At 42.3% G+C, this 17,595-nt stretch overlaps 1 pseudogene; it reads right to left on the bottom strand.

Moving 5' to 3' along the window:
• The window catches only part of LOC150012501 (sodium- and chloride-dependent GABA transporter 2-like), a 43,188-nt pseudogene that overhangs the window by 10,756 nt on the left and 14,837 nt on the right, over positions 1–17,595 (bottom strand).

Below are 17,595 nucleotides of genomic sequence, written 5' to 3'. Positions count from 1 at the left end.
AAAGAGGTCTTATCCCCTATAGTAAATCAGACACAGAATTGTGGCCTTATTAACTCTCAGAGTTGAAAGCTATCAGGTATACCTTCTTTATATTTGCTGGAAGATATATATACATATAGATGAGGACTTTGCCTTCAAAAGGACATAAAATGTGTGGAATTTGTTATCATTCAGGCCTGGATTCCAGGTACAGGTATGAGGATGGAAAATTCTTTAAGCTCTCTAGGCCTTAATTTCCTTATCTACAAAAAAAGGATATCTTATAGATCTACTGTGAGGATGAGCTGAAATAACACATGCAAAATCTGTTAATGCCAGGGACACTGTCACACTCACTGGTTGTTAGTTATAAATCGCTGATCAGGACAAACAAGGCATTGAACATGGAGGCCATAAATCAGTTCCAGAAATACTGGATCCTCTCTCCTTTTTCTCTTTCAGCCTACCTTGCCTGTTTCCCAGCCTGAATGTGTGCCCCTCCTTCCCAGACTGACCTTCCAACAAAGGTGAACTTTGTGGCTTAGCCACATCCTGGTTCACACCTCTGCTGCTCCAGAACCACAATGCTCCCTCGTGCATAGGGGATCCAAGCCAAACTCTACCCATGTCCTTCAAAGCCTTCCCTCAACTCTGCTGCCCCACAGCCTCCTACTTGCTACCTACTCTCCATCACAACCCTTTGGTTCCAAATAGACCAAAGGGTTTATGATTCACAAAATAAAAATACACTTTGTTTGGCCTGCTGCTGGCTGTGTGACCTTGGGCCTCATTTGCTCATCTGTGCAATGAAGAATTTGTGCTGGGTGACCGCTGGAGCCCTTTTAGCTCCAGGAGCTATGGCTCTACAGTTTGACACCAAAGCCTGATGTGCCCCATGTGGAGATGACGCAGCAGCACTCAGTCTTGCTGTTATATCTAAGCAATGACAGAGGAGAAGGAGAAGTTCATGTGCCACTAGAAGCTCATGGAGAAATACCCAGGACATAAGGCTACTTTATTCCATGAGGATTTTTCTGGTTGCAAGAGCCCCAGCAGCCCTGGTAGAATCTCAGCATGGGAGACTGAGGATGACTGAGCTTCTAGATCACCCCAAATTCTGCACAAAGGGGAGCCATAGCCTCTGCTGAGTCCCGGCCTCAGAAGTACTGTGGGAGTGTGTGCCACTCCCTTTTCTCTTGCTCCCTCTCAGCAAGTTCAGTGACTGTGCTGGTGCCTTTCTATTTAAAATACTGTTCAGGATCGCTGATCACAGATTGAATAGATTAACAACTAATGGAGACAGACAAAGGCAGTAGATCTCTGGTTGTCTCCAACAGCCTGCCTAGGCCCAGACTGGGACACGATCTGATGCCATCAGGGGCAGATCCAGGAAGTGCAGATCAATCTAAGAAGCAGAAACAAACAAGAAGAGTCACAAAAATTGGGGAGACAGAGAAACAACGCCCACTCAAAAGGAAAGGAGGAATCTCCAGTAAGAGTGCTAAATTAAATAGAGGAAAGCAAACTATTAGACATGGAATTCAAAATATGGATTATAGGAAACTCAAAGAAAACTACAAAAAACTCCAGGGAAACTACAAGGTACTTACTGAGAATTACACCAGCATGAAAAAGGACATAGAAACTATTAATAAGAGCCAGGAGGAAATGAAGAATACAATTTCTGAACTAAAAAACACAGTAGAAGGAATTGAAAACAGGCTAGAGGAGGCAGAAGATCAGATCAGTGCGCTGTAGGACAACAGAAAAAAATTCCCAGACAGTGCAACAAAACGAAAGAAGACTGAAAAAAAAAAAAATGAAGAGGTTTTAAGAGAGCTGAGGACAACATGAAACATAATAATATCCATATCACAGGAATACCAGAAGGAGAAAAAGAGGAGTAAGGGATAGAAAACCTGTTTGAAAAAGTAATGACAGAAAACTTCCCTAACTTGATGAGAGAAAGAGTCATGCAAGTCCAGGAAGCACAGAAGGTCTCAATGAAGATGAACCCAAACAGGCCCAGTCCAAGGCACATTATAATTAAAATGGAAACATTGAAAGACAAAGAGAATCCTAAAAGCAGCAAGAGAGAAACAGCTAATAATATACAAGGGAGCTCCAATAAAGCTATCATCAGATTTCTCAACAGAAACACTACAAACCAGAAGGGAATGGGAAATATATTCCAAGCAGCGAACAAAAAAGGCCTACAACCAAGACTACCCTACCCAACAAGGCTCTCATTCAAAATGGAAGGTGAAATAAGGAGTTTCCCAGACAAAAGAAAGCTAAAAGAATTCATCTCCACCAAACCAGCATTGCAAGAGATGCTAAAGGGAATGCTTTAAGAAAAATAAGAAAAAGAGAAAGGGAGAGGAACACAGGCATAAAGGGGGAAAATGACAATGAATAAGTACCTATCAATAATAACCTTAAATTTAAATGGATTAAATGCACGAGTCAAAAGACAGAGGGTAGCTGAGCAGATTAGAAAGCATGACCCACATATATGCTGTCTACGATAGACGCACCTCAGAACAAAAGATCTGCACAGACTGAAAGTGAAGATGATAGAAAAAGATATTTCAAGCAAATTAACATGAAAAAAAGCTGGGGTAGCAATACTTATATCAGACAAAGCAGATTTCACAGCAAAGGCCATAAAAAGAGACAAAGAAGGACATTTCATAATACTTAAGGGAACAGTCCATCAAGAAGATATAGCTCTTGGAAACATATATGCACCCAACACAGGGGCACCCAAATATATAAGGAAAATCTTGAAGGACTTCAAAAAGGATATTGACAGCAACACACTCATAGGAGGGGATTTTAACACCCCATTGTTAACAACGGACAGATCTTCAAAGCAAAGAAACACTAAGGATATTGAGGCATTGAACAACACTCTAGCTAAAATGGACTTAATTGACATATATAGAACTTTTCACCCTAAAGAAGCAAAATATGTCTTCTTTTCAAGTGCACATGGAACATTTTCAAAGATAGACCACATGGTAGGACACAAAACAAGCCTCAAAATGTCAAGAAAATTAAAATTATATCAAGCATCTTCTTATATCACAATGGCTTGACACTGGAAATCAACCTCAAGGAAAAAACTCAAAAGCATTCAAACTCATGGAGAATAAAAAACATGCTATTCAATAATGAATGAGTTAACAGTGACATCAAGGAAGAAATGAAAAAGTTTCTGGAAACAAATGATAGTGAACACACAACAACCCAAAACCTATGGGACACAGCAAAAGCAGTCCTGAGAGGAAAGTTAATAGCAATACAGGCCTACCTAAAAGGGATAGAAAAATCTCAGAGAAAAAACCTAACCCTACAGTCACAAGAATTAGAGGAACAACAACAAACAAAGCACAGAATGAGTAGAAGGAAAGAAATTATCAATATCAGAACAGAATTAAATAACATAGAGACTAAAAAACAATTCAAAAGATCAATAAAACCAGTAGCTCATTCTTTGAAAAGATAAATAAAATCATCAAGCCTTTAACCAAGCTCATCAAAAAAAAAAAAGAGAGAGGACCCAAATAAAGTCAGAAACGAAAGAGGAGAGAAATCATGACCGATATCACAGAAATAGAAAGGATGATAAGAAATTACTACGAACAACTGTATCACAAGAAATCTGACAACCTAGATGAAATGGACAAATTTCTGGAAACATATAATCTTCCAAAACTGAATCAAAAAGAAGCAGAAAGCCTGAACATACTGATAACAACTAGTGAAATTGAAGCAGTAATAAAAAACTCCTGGCACACAAAAGCCATGGACTGGATGGCTTCACAGGTGAGTTTTACAAAACATTTAGCAAAGAACTAACTCCTATCCTTCTCAAACTATTCCAAAAAATCCAAGAAGAGGGAAGACTCCCAAACTCTTTCTATGAAGCCAGTATTACCCTAATTCCAAAACCAGGTCAAGATACAACAAAGAAAGAAAAGTACAGGCTGATATCACTGATGAACATAGATGCTAAAATCCTCAACAAAATATTGGCAAACCATATCCAGCAACACATTAAAACGATCATACACCATGATCAAGTGGGATTCGTCCCAGGGATGCAAGGATGGTTTAATATTCACAAATCAATAAACTTAATGCACCACATAAACAAAATGAAAGACAAAAACCACATAATCATATCAATAGATGCTGAAAAGGCATTTGATAAAGTATAGCACCCATTTATGATGAAAACACTCAGCAAAATGAGACTAGAAGGAGCATATCTCAACATAATAAAGGCCATATATGAGAAACCTGAAGCCAACATCATACTCAATTGGTAAAAACTAAAAGCGTTCCCCCTGAGATCAGGAACAAGACAAGGATGTCCATTCTCTCCACTCATATTCAACACAGTCTTGGAAGTCCTAGCCACAGCAATCAGACAAGAAAGAGACATAAAAGGCTTCCAAACTGTAAAAGAGGAAGTAAAACTATCATTATTTGCAGATGACATGATAGTGTACATAGAAAACCCTATAGACGCCACTAAAAAACTACTCGACCTAATAAGTGAATTTGGCAAAATAGCAGGGTACAAAGTTAATATTAAGAAATCGAAGGCATTTCTGTAGACCAATGATAAAATATCAGAGGTAGAAACTAGAAAAAAAATCCCATTTACCATAGCAACAGGAAAAATAAAATACCTAGGAATAAACTTAACCAAGGAGGTAAAAGACCTGTACTCAGAAAACTACATAACACTGAAGAAAGAAATTAAGAATGATACAAATAAATGGAAGCATATACCATGTTCATGGATGGGAAGAACCAACATCATTAAAATGTCCATACTACCCAAAGTAATTTATAGATTCAGTGCAAAGACATATGTCTCAGACCTATAACAAATACTTCAAAAATTTATATGGAACCAAAAAAGACCCCAAATACCCACAGCAATCTTGAGGGAGAAGAACACAGCAGGAGGAATCACAATACCAGACATCAAACTATACTACAAGGCCATGGTAATCAAAACAGTCTGGTACTGGCATAAGAACAGACATATAGATCAATGAAACAGAATAGAGAGCCCAGAAATAAACCCAGGTCTATATGGTCACCTAATATTTGACAAAGGGGGAAGTAACATAAAATGGTGTGAAAAGAGCCTCTTCAACAAATGGTGCTGGGAGAACTGGACAGGGACATGCAAAAAGAATGAAACTAGACCACCAACTTACACCATACATCAGAATAAACTCAAGATGGATAAAAGACTTAAATGTAAGCCACGACACCATAAAAATCCTTGAGGAAAACATAGGCAGGAAAATTTCAGATATCCCACATAGCAGTATTTTCACTGATACATCTCCTAAGGCAAGGGAAATAAAGGAAAGAATAAACAAATGGGACTACATCAAACTAAAGAGTTTATGCTCAGCAAAAAAAAAACAGCAAGTTGAAAAGGAAACCAACCGTATGGGAAAACATATTTGCCAATGATACCTCAGATGAGGGATTGATCTCCAAAATATATAAAGAACTTATATGACTCAACACCAAGAAGACAGGCAACTCAATTAAAAAATGGGCAAAGGACCTGAACAAACACTTCTCCAAAGAGGACATACAGAGGGTCCATCGACATATGAAAGAAGCCTCAATATCACTAGCCATCAGAGAGATGCAAATAAAAACCACAATGAGATATTACTTCACACCGGTCAGAATGGCCATCATCAACAAATCATCAAACAACAAGTGCTGGCGAGGATGCGGAGAAAAGGGAACCCTAGTGCACTGTTGGTGGGAATGCAGACTGGTGCAGCCACTGTGGAAAACAGTATGGAATTTCCTCAAAAAACTAAAAATGGAACTGCCTTTTGAACCAGCAATTCCATTGCCAGGATTATACTCAAAGAATCCTGAAACACCAATTCCAAAAAACCTATGCACCCCTATATTTATAGCAGCGTTATTTATAATAGCCAAGAGTTGGAAACAACCCATCAGGGGATGAGTGGATCAAAAAACTGTGGTACATTTACACAATGGAATACTATGCAGCAGAAAGAAAGAAGGAACTCCTACCATCTGTGACAACAGGGATGGAACTAAAGGGAATTATGCTTAGTGAAATAAGCCAGGCAATGAAAGACAAATACCATATGATATCACCTAATACAGGAAACTAATCAACAACACAAACAAATGAGCAAAATTGAACCAGAGGCATGTAAAGACTGACAGTGACAAGGGGGAGGGGGAAGTTAGAGAAGGGGGGTAAGAAGGGGAAGGATCTAGTCAAGGAACATGTATAAATGACCCATGGAAAATTAAGTTAAATTAAATTAAATGCCATTCACTTGCTCATCCTCTCTGTGCTGGGTACCTTCCACCCTCAGTCTCCTCAGGGCCCCTTGTCAGAGACTGAGAGCTTTCTCCAGCACAAAGGGTGGCAGAGGTGGGGCAAGGAGCGGGGTAACACACCTTAGGAGCTCTCGGGGAAGCTGACCCACACTCCCCAGCCCTTGACACCTCCTGGCTTTGCCAGCTTTCAAAATGGCTGCCAAACAGAAGAAACCCATCAGAGGCAGTGGCTTATCTCAAGCCTTGCTTTACAACCCCTCCAGTCAGCAAACAGCATGCCTGCTCCCTGAGGGCCATCCAGAAGCTGGCTGAGGGGAGGCAAGGGACAGGGGCCTCTGGACAACTGACAGGAAACTCAACCCAGCCTAGCTGGGGCTGGCAGGGGCTGGAGAACTGGGCCTGGGGATGGGCCTCCTGACAGAGGGAGGGACCGAGGAGGGGCTGGTGGAGGGTTAAGAAATAGAGAGGAAGCAAGGTGTGAAATAAGATTGCCAAGGGACAAAAGGTAAAAAGGGGATGGGTAGATGTGGGAAAAGGGTTCAGCCTCTGAATAAAGGCTGTTAGTGACATCTGCTGCCTCTGAGAAATATTCCTAGGCCTCAGGGTCCCCTGCTTTCCTGGCAGCTGTGAGCCAAGGAGAGACCACAAACAGTGGCTAACAGATGTCTGAGACCCTCCCCAGCCACTCAGGGATGGCCCAAGAGCATAGGGAAGGTCTGTAGCCCAAGCACCTCCAGAGCCACGTGACAGCCCTTGCCTGTGGCTTCTTACTTGGGGGTCCCACAGACGCGTGAGGTTTGGATACAGGTAAAACTGAATCCCTTGGGCTGCTCCAGGCAGCGTCACCCCTCAAATTAACAGGACCACCAGCATGAGGTAAGGAAATGTGGCTGTGAAGTACACCACCTGGCCAAGTGGCAGATGAGAGATAAGGAACTTGTGAGACCCCGCAGTGAGGCAGAGCAGGAGGTCCCCACCTGCAGAAGAGGCCACAGGAGGAGTTCCTTGTCTGCTCCCGCCCTCTCACCCCAGAAGTTGCTCAGTTCCACCTCCCCTGCGCCATGAGCCCACAGCCTCTCCTTTCCCTCCCCCCTCCAACGTAAACACTCCCCCTCCCCCAATACATACCCAATACATATTTGTTGAGCGACTGAATAAACTTAGGTATTCTCTCAACAGCTGTGTTTGGAATTATGGCAAGGTTGTCAGCACCTGATCCCTGTCCTCACAGAGCTTACAAGCTCAGTGCAACCAGACAGCCAGATTAGGAAGGAAGTCTTGTCAGAGGCCTCCAAGGCAAGAGTCCAGAAGAACTCAGAATGCCTTCTTAACCCCTCATACACTCTAGGCAAGAGTCTGCCCCAGTTTCTTGGGTTGACTAAGAATCATTTTGAGACTAACGGTTTTAATGAAAATTTTTTCCCAAAGAAATATTCAACAAACTAATGTGCCCACATATGGAGTATATTCCAAGATGATATTCCTCTATAAGTATCCTCTCTCTCTCGCTCTCTCCCCTCCCCTTTTCCTTTGACTTTCCCCAAAGACCAGAAGGATTTGAGATTGAACCCAGGAGAGGCACAGGATCAAGGAAATCTGTGTTGGGTTACTCCCTCCCACCTCTGACTAGGCTACAACTTAGGGAACTCCCAGGTAACTGAAGCCCCAGCAAGGGCAGAGTGTCCTGGTATGGAAGGGCCAGGAGCTCTCCAACATGAACCTTGCCTATGGAGTTGATCCCCTTCCAGATGCAGAAGTAGCAGATGACCCAGGCAAGCAAGAGGCACAGGGCCAGCTCCCAGAGCAGGGTCCCCAGGTGCTCAGTGCCATCAGAGATCTTCAGGACCCACCTCCTAGGGAGAGAAGGTTGAGTCTGGCTCAACTCTTGCTGCCAGCCTCCACTTCACAGCCAGCATATCTCAGACAGCAGAGCCCTGCCTCCACGCTCTTGTCCAAAGACTTGTCAGCTCTTTGCGCCTGAATCCATGAGGCTCTCCTTTGCCCAGAGATGGGGGTCGATATAAAGGGGTGCGAATGTAAACTGTTCCCAGGTAAGTTTGCTCTGGGAGGCTGAATACCAGTTTAACCCAGAGAAGGAGTTGCAGACACATATTTTCTCAACCAGGGTTTTAGGATGTTTCGATATTAGGAATCATGCCCTAGATGAATATCAGTATTGGGGGGAGGGGCAGATAAGAGACGATATCCATGCAGTGAACAGAGAAGGGTAGTTAGAAGTGTGGTCACACATGTGTGTGCACAGTCTAACATGGGGGTGGGCACGTGGGCATGGAAAGGCAGGAGAGCTGCAAAATTCTCATCTCTGAAGCCAGTTCTGCACTAACCATGAGTACAGGCACAACAGAAAAAAGCCACCTCAGTGACAGGACCACTGAAGAAGGCAATAGAAATACTTCCCCTGTTAACTCATGGAGAGTCACCACTGCATGAGCCCACCCCTGTGCCCTTCTTTCAAGCACACAGCCCACAATGGGATAAAGAAAGGGCCTCACTTACTCCAAAAACTCAATGACAGGAGAGGTAGCATTCTCAGAGGTCACATTCAGGGAGCCGTTGATCCTCTGAAACTCCACACAGTGTTCTACTCATGGGTCCCAGGGAGGGAAGCAAGAGAAAAATCATTAGCCAGTACTTGGTGTGACATTTCAGGAGAATGGAAGTATGGCATCTGGAAAGAACTCGGCCGAAGTTGTCTATACAAAACATCCTTAAACATATAACCTCAACAAACCTATGTCATCCTCTCCTACATGCTTTTACTCCTCGGTTTCTAAATGTTTGAGCACACATTCTTATTAAAATGTGATCAGATGGCATCAGGAAAGATGCTCTGCATGCCATCTGCTTCAAAGTACACAGATATTTCCAGGTAACTGTTGTGTATAAAGTCACCACCTTTGAGGGATAATAAGAACCCTTCTAGGGAAGTTACATGGGCAAGCAGCCGAAGAGTACAGGGACAGGTGCAAGAAAGTTCTGCCTGGCATCCTGACCCTCTGGTTATTCCCTATGTGGCTTGCTAAGCCTCACATCCCTCCATCTGAAATGGACGTAAGAATATCCATTTGTAAGACTGATAGGGGATTAAATGGAAACACATCTGTAAAGTATTCAATAAGTAGTGGCTCTTAGTTATCTGTACGTGACTTTGGAGTTTCACAAAGAGCGTTTACAGTGTTTTTCATATTTTACTAGTAAAACACTCTTTGAGAATATTAAGACAGAGTGTTTTCCCCATTGTATACATAAAGAACGTGACTCTGCTTAGAAATGGCCTATCTTAACTTTTAAGTGGTGAAGTGAGGGTTAGAATCCAGTCCAGTGAGGTGTGGATGTTCATCTTCAAAATATGTAGCATCTGACTTTTCTCGTTTTCACCACCACCACCCTGGGGCAGGTCACCATCCTTTCCTGCCTCCCCAGCTGGCTTCCAGTCTCTACTCTTGCTTCCCTAGTCAATTCTCCACATAGCAGTTAGAGTAATAGTGTTAAAATTTAGGTTACATTTTATGACATGCCCCAGTTCAAAACTCTCCATAATCACCTCCAAGGCCCTATTCACCTCTGGCCTCACCTCCCACTGCTCTCTACTCACCTGCTCCAGCCACATGGACCCCTTGCTGTTCCCTGGGTGCTGCAGGCTCTCGTGTCCCAAGGCCTTTGGCTGGGTGAACCTTCTACCTAGTCTCTGTCTCCTGCTAGCTCAGTGGCTCATTCCCAGCCCTTCTTCAGTAAATCCTTTGCTGATGACCATTTAAAATTACAGCCCCCAAAACTCCCAAAACCTCTTCCCTGTTTTATTTTCCTCCACAGCACTTCTTCTAACACGACACCTGTTACTCATTTATTTTTGTTTATGGGCTGTCTCCTGTCACTAGAACATCAGCTCCATGCAGGCAGGGGCTTTTGTTTTTGTACATTACCACATCCCAGGTTCTTGGAGCAGAGCCTGGCATAGTCGGAGCTCAATAATATCTCTTGAACGACAATGACAGTCGAGCACTCTCTTCACTAGACATGTCGCTTTCCTTGAAGCTTCAGCACACCACGCCAAGAAAAGCATTTCACCTTGACAGGACAGGACATCTTAAGCAATTCAAGACGCTGGGCTCGGAGTAAAACCAGCCTCACTAGGAGAAATGTCCAAAATGTCATGAAGCAAAAGACTTGGGCCTTGCATTTGCCTCAACATTGACTCAGAGATATTCCCGCTCCAATCAACCTAGACCTAGGCCTAAAGCAAAGTCCTAGGCCACCAAAAACTCACACAATTTTACAAGAGGAACTCCACCGAGATCTGGATAAAATCACTATCTGACAAGCTGGTTGTCAAGGGTGATTTCAGTGCCCATTGATGGAAGGAAGGAAGGGAAAAAAGAAAAGGAGGAAGAAAAGAGGAAGAAAGGAGAGCGGGAAGGAGGGAGGAAAAATATATCATATTAAGAAAATACTAGAATATAACATTTTAAAAACTTGATTGATCCAACAAATATTTTTGAGTGCTTGCAATGTAGCCAGCACTGTGCTAGGTGCAAAGGCTATAGCGATAAAGACATCTTTTCCGCCTTCAAGCTCTTGCTGATCTGTGGGAAAACCAGACAAACAGACAAAAAGCATGTAGGAACCACAGCAGGGTCAGGGGGCAGCACAGATATTGCCAAGAAACTAATGCACCTTGGGGTGGCAGGGGCAGGACCTCCAAGATTTGACTTTCCATTTGAAAAATGGTGGCATGGAGGTGGTGGCAGAGATGGGCCGGGGAATGCTTGGGAAGGGAGCATAAAGCGTGAGGGCAAGAGGGGCCATGAGTATGATGCTAATGGTGGTAGAAATGCACCTCCCTGGCCAGGAAAAGGTTCAAACTGCAGTTCAGAACTGAGAAAATTATCTGAACAAGAGAAGTTAACCACGGCACAGGCAGGGCCGTGAGTGCGAGATGTGGTGCTGAGACCCAACAGGACAGGTGTCCAGCATGCTCTTCAGCTGCATTGTCCAAAGGTGGTCACCAGTCACATGTACCTCTTTATGTTTAAGTTAATTAAAATTAAGTACAAATGTAAAAACTTCAGTTCTTCACAGGCACTAGCCACCTTTCAAGTGCTCAGTAACCACACGTTGGCCACCTTTCCGGATGGTACGGCATCACAGAGAGTTCTTTGGGATAGCGCTGTTCCACGTTTTTTTAAGTTTCTGTTACTTCAGCTTGTTAGACTCAGCAGTTCTGTTGCCACAGGTGGCTCCTGGAGTCCTACAGGCACAAGAGAAAACAAATTGCTATTATAAGTTATATTGATGATATACATGACAGGTTATTCTCAGGTTAAATCCAGATGAGTTGTGAGTTGGGAAGACCTAAAATAGTATCAGAGAGAAGGCATGAGAAACAAAACAAAGGAACAAACAATATTTATATGGTATCTCAAACTAACAATGTTTCAAACTGGAATAAGTAAGTAAGCTGCACAAACAGTCAGTTATTTGCATAATACATGAATTCATAATATATGTATTGAGTATATTTTTAAAAATTCTTTGACATTTTGCCTGTGATGCTGGTGAAGTCTCACTCTTATCTTTGGTGTAAGATTTCCGTGATTTGCTTGGCAGATTTCTAGTGAGTCTCAAATTACAGCTGGGAAGCAGGTCGCCTGGGATACAGGGACAATCCCAGTCCTGGCTCATGTGGCAGAGCAGCAGGAGGAAATGGACTCAGAGGTGACCTCACCTATATTCCACTCATGGCAGCAGCTTCCCCAGGGAAGGTTGGTGGTGAAGCTGCTGAAGAGGTAGAAGAGGGCCCACCCAGGCCAGCACGATGATGTAGTAGGTGTTGAGGAGCATGAGGATCACCTGGGAGGCATAGCTGATGCTTGTGGGGGCAAAGGGCAGGATTGAGCTAGAGACAGTGGACAGATTTCTCACTCACTATCCACACCTGCTTAGGAGAGGGTTTGTGCTCCCCAGTCAATGTCCTAAAACAAGAAGTGCTGGAGCCTTGACGCCTGCTCTCTCCTCTCCCTCCCTGGCAGGCAGGAGCGTGCTGAGTGCTGCATATGCTTCGTGCTCCCACAGCTCTTCCCAGGTTGTGGGGGGACCATTCTCCCAGCCTCTTGCGGCCCTAGCCTGGCTCCCTGTGCACTGGCATCTTGATTGAGTTCTGGAAGTTCACTAACTCAAAGTAATTTTTAAAATGTGCCGACTACCTCCAAGATTCCAATAGTTAAATGTTCACTGAATTTAGTCTGATATATTTCTGAAATACAAAACCACATATTAAGAGCAGGAACAGACAATTCATGTAGGAGAAAATACAAGTAGAACCTCCCTAATAATTAATTTCAGGTGTGAAAAATCAAACACTAACGAGGTACCATTCTACACTGGCAGCCCGAGTGAAACTTTTTACAAGTAATATAACTCAATAAATTCCAAACTTGTCTTCATATTAAAATTACCTGGGGATATTTTTAAAATTCCAAAGCCTGGACCAGACTCCAGACCAATTAAATCTCAATCCAGTGGAGTGGTACAGACCTCAGGATGTTTTGAAGGCTCCCAAGTGGTCCCAATATGAGAAAAGGTTGGAAACCACACATAACTCAGAGTTATTAAAGACAGAAGAGAAAGATGCTTACTCATGTCTAGTGATATTGTAAGTCAATATAACACTTCCACAGCACAATTTAATAAACTAGATTAAGAGACATCAACTTGATCATTCATTTGATCCAATGACCCTAATCCTGCAAATTTATGCCAAAGAAATAATTCCCAAAAGCGGGGGGGGGGCATCTATCTCAACAAATAATAGCAGAATGTAACAATTTTATAAGTAGCAGAATATAATAATTTTATAAGTAGTTGAATATTTTTAAAAATCCAAAAAAAAGAACTGGTAAGTAAGTTATGATATATCTACTTGACGGAAGTTTATATAATCATTAATAATTATGTAGAAAATGGAAAATAGCACTAACTGTAAAACAGATATGAATTGTGTATATTCCATATTAATAGATATGTAAACTCCATATAGACAGAAAGAATGAAATAAACCCCCCCAAACTGGAAACAATTCAAATATTTTTCAGTGGGTGAATGGTTAAGTAAACTATGATTGATCCATACCATGGAATACTACTCAACAATAAAAAGAAATGCACTATCGATACAAGAACAAGCTGGATGAATTTCAAGTGATCATGCTGAGTGCCAAAGCCAATCTCAAAAGATTATATTTTGTATGTTTCCACCCATATAACATTCTCAAAATGACAAAATTATAAAGATAGAGAACAAATTAGTGGTTGCTAGAAGTAGGGATGGGGAGGGGAGGGGTAATATGACTATAGAGGAGTAGTGTGACAGAGATCTTTGAATGATAGAACAGCTTTGTATCTTGATTGTTGTGGTGGTTACACAAATCCACACACACAGAGTGTTAAAATTACACAGACTTATACAAATGAGTGCAAGGAAAACCGGTGACATCTGAATAAGGTCTATGGGTGATAGTACCAATGTCAATTTCCAGGTCGTGGGGAAAACTGAATTAAAGGTATACCTGACCTTTCTGTACTATTTTTTCAACTTTCTGTGAATATATAATTATTCCAAAATAGAAACTAAGGAAAATCCTACATAGAAAAAAGTGTTGAACTAAAACACCATAAAATTTAAATAGCTTTTGTATCAAGAGGTAGAATTATTAATGATGTTTTCTTCACTTAAAATTCTCTTTCAAAATGTTTTATAATTGATTAAATATATTTTGAAGCTACAAAATCATTGTTACATATTTTTAAAACATACAGCTAAAATAGCTTTGCCCTCTACTTATTTAACCTAAAGCCTTTTCCCCATCCTCATCACCATCTTCTCCATTCTCAGATGGACTGGGTGACTAGCTCAGTATCAGGCTCATAAATGGAAGGTCTAACATAAAGACACAGAGTCTTATCTCAATCAGCATGGCTGCTAAACCACCCAGCGACTTTAAGTACGGTTTATAATCGCAAGTGCAGATGCCCTGGAATCAAGCACATAGCTACTCACCCTCAAAGACGGGGCAGATCTTCCTCGAGGCTCTGATGCTTCCCTGGCTTTGTACTGGCTGAGTGCTGTCTCCAAGAGGAAGGTAGGAATGCCACAGGTGAAAAGGAAGATGAGGTCGGGGATGAAAAAAGCACCTGTGGGTGGAAAACAGGCTGTCCATTACCTGGCACTAGCCTCCTCATGGTCCACAGTCGTCTTTTCCCATTTCTGCCTCACACTGCCCATCAGAATCTTGAGGGTGAGGGTAATAAAAAACTGCAGGGGACATCTGTCCAGGTGTTTGAAACCATAGCAGAGATCAAGTGTCACCAAGTTACCTAGAACCTAACCAGTTCCCTTTTTTTTTCCAGTTTGAAGTTTTAATCTATACCTTCATTGTTCCTCATTGAGCATCAGTCATTGCCTAAATAACACAACTTGTGGCAATAACAAGGAGCCCATTGAATAATGGATATCCAGGAGCATTAACAGAGCCCATAGACTATAATTCTTTTCAAGGAAATGACTGTTCTTACTTTTAGATGGGAAATTTTAGGGGGCTGAAATCACATTTCCCTTCAGTAGTCTGTTCTGCTTTTGTTTTCACATCATTGAATGACACAAGTCTACTGATGTTAGAAATGCTACCACGGACCTTTATCTGCTGGGAAAGTAGGCAGGGAAGTTCATAGAGTATCGAAGAGGAGAAACCTGCACAGAGAGGGAGATCCAAATGTCTGCAGAGGGTCCCCTTCTAGCTTTCAACTGAGTACTTGTCAGCACTGATGTGCAAGGAAACTACCCAAGGTGGGGGGAAAAGAAACATTGAAAAGATTGAGATCATGGTGCCTGCACAGGGCTTGGGAGAGTGACTGTTCACACCAACAAGACTGGATAATCTCAGGACTCAAGGGCATTGGGAAGGGAAGGCATTTCCTCAGCTGTGGGGCATAGTTAGCCCTAGATTGAGCACAACTCTGGTTCTGCGTAACAGATCATAAATGCAAATTCCAAAAGCACCAAATAACTTCACTGGTCACAGAAAAAAGCTCTCAAGAATATTCAGAGAAATACAAGAATACTCAGCAACCAATATGGCAAAAACCACCAGGTCTGACATTCAATAAAAAATTACCAGGACCCCTCCACACCCCCACTCTTATTAGAGTTTTCTGGACCCAAGGGTAGGTAGGACGACGACCATGTCCAGCTTGAAGCAGCTAGAGGAGCTTGAGACCTTCGCCCATTGTCCTTTACAAGATTACAAAGGGTCCTAATATTTGAGAGGGGGGGGGATAGTTAATTTTTACGAACCAGGGGTATGGACTTGGGGGGGATTGCTGGGGGAGGGGGGTGCTGGGTGGAGGGGAACAAGGGGGAGAAAATTGGAACTGTTGTAACAATATAATCAATAAAAAACATTAAAAAAACAAACAAAAAAAATTACCAGGAAAACAAATAAGCAGGAAAATATTACTTATAATTCATCGATAAAAAATCAATTGAAGCCAACTCATAACTTACACAGATGTTAGAATAAGCAGATGAGGACATTAAGATAGTTATTTTAATTGTATTCCATATGTTCAAAAAGTTAGGGAATAAAAGATATTGAAAAGATCCAAATCAAAACTCTAGAAATAAAAACCAAAATGCACAAAATGGAAAATACAATGTATGGGGATAATGGCAGATTAGATATAGCAGAAGAAAATATTAATGAACTTGAACCACAGAAGCAGAAATTATCCAAAATAAAACAAAGAGAAAAAAAGAGAATTAAAAACAACAACAGAGGCAAACACACAGAAGAGACTTCTTGCCAAGATGGAGGCCTAGACTGACACGCTCCATCTTCCTCCACAACTAAGAAGGAATACAACTGCTACAAAACCAGAAATAACCAGAAGTTCCAGAAAATAAATGGAAATCCAACGTATGAAGTTATAAAGAAGTGGTGCTCGTCTGGATAGGCAGGAGGGGCAAAGCCTGGGCGGAAAGGTCAAGCTGTGCTGTTGGCAGCAGCAGCGGCAGTGGCAATGGTGGTGGGACAGCGGTAAGCACAGACACCCGTATTTAAGGAGAAGCAAGAAGCACCTGGGGAGCACCCCTGGCTGCAGACCAGACCAATCAGCTTGCGATTCCAAAGCTGGGGAAGGCAGACCTCCATTGCCTTAGACTGTGAGGCCTGGAAGGGGTGGGCATGGAGGAGGAGGCTCCCAGTCTCTCAGTGGAGAGTGAACAGCAGCAATCTATCTTGGACCCCCACCCCCACAGAAAATGCCACAGCATGGTGAGAAGGGTTGCCCAGTTGTGATGAGTTCACAGGGCTCCATCCCCTATAGTGTAGGAGGTGTGATAGCCCCACACAGGAAGCAAAGGTAAACATAAAACTGTCTGGATGGCGCAGATCATGATAGAGGTCCCAGTGATGCAGGTAATCAGGCAGCAAATATCTAATCTAATGGACCAGCAGATAGATAATCTTTCTGAGGCTCAGTTCAGAACTTTGGTTATAAAAATGCTTACAGACCTAACAGCAGATCTTAAACAAGATGCAGAAGGAATGAAGGCTAGTCCTGCTGAAATGAACAAAAACACAAACGAAGTCAGTGGTGAGGGAAAGAAAACCAGGGGTCAAATCAACAAATCGGAACATAGGGAAGGAACAAACAGTCAACGAGTGCAGAAATAGGAAATGAGAAGTGAGGAGAATGAGGAGAGGCTCAGAAACTTATCAGAAAGCTATAAGCGGGCCAACATTCGAATCATAGGGCTGCCAGAATGTGAAGAAGAACTAGAACTTGAAAAATTATGTGAAAGAACAATGAAGCAGAACTTCCCTAACTTGGGGAAGGAAATAGTCTTACAGGTCCAGGAAGCACAGAGAGTTCCAAAATAACTGGACCCAGGGAGAAACACACCAGAACACATTATGATCAAAATGTCAAAAATTAAGGATAAAGAGAGAATCTTAAAAGCAGCAAGAGAAAAGAGAATTATGTACAAAGGGGTCCCAATAAGACTATCAGCTGATTTCTAAAAAGAAACTCTGCAGGCAAGAAGGGACTGGCAAGAAGTATTCAAGGTGATAAAAAGCAAGGACCTACAACCACGATTACTCTATCCAGTGAAGCTGTCATTCAGAATAGAAAGGCAGAGAAAGTGCATCCAGGACAAAGTAAA

This window comes from Furipterus horrens, unplaced genomic scaffold (genome assembly GCF_987537825.1).
Source record: "Furipterus horrens unplaced genomic scaffold, mFurHor1.1.pri manual_scaffold_4, whole genome shotgun sequence".
Taxonomy (NCBI): Eukaryota; Metazoa; Chordata; class Mammalia; order Chiroptera; family Furipteridae; genus Furipterus; species Furipterus horrens.
The sequence above is the reverse complement of the archived record's forward strand: the minus strand, read 5'-3'. Positions and strand labels throughout refer to the sequence as shown.